At 42.8% G+C, this 2,500-nt stretch overlaps 2 protein-coding genes across 2 annotated transcripts in view; one reads left to right on the top strand and one right to left on the bottom strand.

The window, feature by feature from the left end:
- Positions 1 to 2,500, bottom strand: part of LOC139929922 (uncharacterized) — a 451,831-nt gene that overhangs the window by 298,590 nt on the left and 150,741 nt on the right. The window lies entirely within an intron of this gene.
- Positions 1 to 2,500, top strand: part of LOC139917423 (aryl hydrocarbon receptor-like) — a 35,770-nt gene that overhangs the window by 20,940 nt on the left and 12,330 nt on the right. The window lies entirely within an intron of this gene.

The following is a 2,500-nucleotide window of genomic DNA, read 5'->3' as shown; positions in this document are numbered from 1 at the left end:
TATTTTCTGAAAAGACAAATGATGTATAACAACACCCCGTTTGTTGTTCCATATTTTTACTATCCTTATTGTTTGTGCTGTTTTTATTTCCTTTTTGATATTCTATATGCTAAAATTCTAGTTTTCTTTTTTTTTCTTTAACAATTTTTTGTGATTTTCATTTACTTAGAAAGCATCTCCACTGTGTATATGAAAACAAAATCACATATTCTAGCTTTCTATTCTCTCTGTTTACAACGACCTCATTTCTTCACAAGGGATCAATAAGGTTTCATCTTATTTTATCTTAACTTATCTATTTCTACATGAAATTTAAGTCCAATTCAAATCCTTATCCAGATCCGTATCTGTGTGTGTTCTGAACCTGGAGGAAATCCACAAGCTTCTGGTGAATACTGCAGGTTTTGGTTTCTGTTAATCTCATTCAGACAGGGATTAAAACAGCATCGTTTTCGTCAAACCCCGTCAGAACTGCAGCCGTGTTTCTGAACGCTCGCTGTCCCGTCAAATAAACTAAACAAACTAATAAAGTGAATCCACATGAGAGCGGAGCAGCAGCAGCAGCAGCAGCAGCAGCAGCAGCAGCAGCAGCAGCAGCAGCATGGCGTGCCACCTCACAGTCTGAGGGATCAGAAGCCACCGCTGTAATCCGCCTTAAAGGAGCCGCGGGGTCGTGGGGAAAACGCTTTAATCCCCCCCCCCCATCCAGAGGAGACCAGGGGAACTTGCTTAGTCAGGGTTGGTAGCTCCAGACTGTGCAATACTCCCACCTTAAAGGGATAGTTCACCCAAAAATTTTAATTTGGTCATTATCCATTCGTCTTCCCTGGTGTTCAGCCTCCATGAATGTCAGTCTTTATCACTTTTTGAATTCACATGGTGATTCATATCGGTCTGGTCTAGCCTATCCACCGGCAGTTATTTCAGACAGATACTGTCCGACAAACCTGATTGGATGGTGGATGTAGGCGGGTCAAACCTCCTTATGACGACCGTTACAGAGCGACAACAACTTCCAACATGGCCGCCGGCGAAGGAATAGGACGATAGCGAGCTAGATTTAGAGATTTCATCGGTCCTTAAAAAACTGAATGGATCAATGAATTAAAACAGGAACAATCAGCCGATTAAAAGATCGGAAGTGAACGCTGCTGTGATTGGTCGAACGATTTTGATAACTGACAACTAACACCAACCACACCACGGTGAATCAGCGGTGGATAGGCTTGACCAGACCGCTATGAATCACCATGCAAATTCAGAAAGTGATGAAGACTGAGACACCAGACAACTGCTCCTCCTCATGCCAGTAGAAACTCACTGCCGGAGAAGCTTTCTTCCAAACAGTTGCAGTAAATGGATCCGGTCCTTTAGGCTTCAAAATGAGCAGAAAATGTCAATAAAGTTTCTCCATACAGCTGCAGCGTAATCCAAGTCTTCTGAATCACATTATTTAATGCAAATCGAGTCTTCCTCCATTGTATTCAGCTTCTGCGTTCAAAGCAATTATCTGCAGAGGGAGAACTGGTAGTCTAGAGCAGCGGTTCTCAACGTGGGGTCCGGGGACCACCAGGGGTCCTTCAATGGGGGGTCCCCCAGCAAATTGATGAAGTGTTAAACTTCAGCATTATTTAATTTACAAGAAGTTAACACAGTTAGAGAATGTAGAAGAATGACTGTTCTGATCATAGTTTCTCTGTTATCTCTCTACCTGCAATACAGACAGTCATGGGATTCTGGACAAAATCATATCTGACAATAAAAATATTCTCAGATTTGGGTCCGAGAGACAAAATGTCATCAAAAGAGCAGACCAGTATGACCACAGGCCCCTGCTGCTGGACACTGAGCACTGAGGGGTTGCTGGAGTTAAAGTGCCTTGCTCAAAGGCAGCGTGAGGGTAGAAGTGAAGGAAGGAGGAGAGTTACTCAGGCTGTGTGGGGATTCAAACCTGCAACCTTCCAGTCACAAGCCTGATGCTCTCATGTTTAGACTACTGCTGCCCCTAGAAGAAGAAGAAGACAAGAACAAAAACATGAGAAGAAGAAGAAGAAGAAGAAGAAGAAGAAGAAGAAGAAGAAGCAGCTTCTCTCTTAAAACTGTAAAACACATTAGGCCAGAAAAAATGTTTTACTGTAAAAGAACGATCTGAATGTATTCCTTAATTTACATCTAAAAATAAAACTTACTCAAGTAAAAGTAGGAGCAAATACTTCAAAAATGAATAATAATAATAATAATAATGTGCTCCTGTGTTGCTGCTTGTAGTGAAATAGTCTTTCCTCTTGCCACAGAGGGATCCTGGGTTTTGCTCAAGGACACTTCAGCAGGGTGTGGAGGGGTTCAAACCTCTCTCTCTCTCTCTCTCTCTCTTTCTCTCTCTCTCTCTCTCCCTCTCTCTCTCTGTCTCTCTCTCTCTCTCTGACTCTCTTTCTCTCTCTCTCTTTCTCTCTCGCTCTGTTTCTCTCCCTCTCTCTTTCTCTCTGCCCCCCTCTCTCTC

The sequence above is a fragment of the Centroberyx gerrardi genome, chromosome 21 (assembly GCF_048128805.1).
Source record: "Centroberyx gerrardi isolate f3 chromosome 21, fCenGer3.hap1.cur.20231027, whole genome shotgun sequence".
NCBI classification, from domain to species: Eukaryota; Metazoa; Chordata; class Actinopteri; order Beryciformes; family Berycidae; genus Centroberyx; species Centroberyx gerrardi.
The sequence above is the reverse complement of the archived record's forward strand: the minus strand, read 5'-3'. Positions and strand labels throughout refer to the sequence as shown.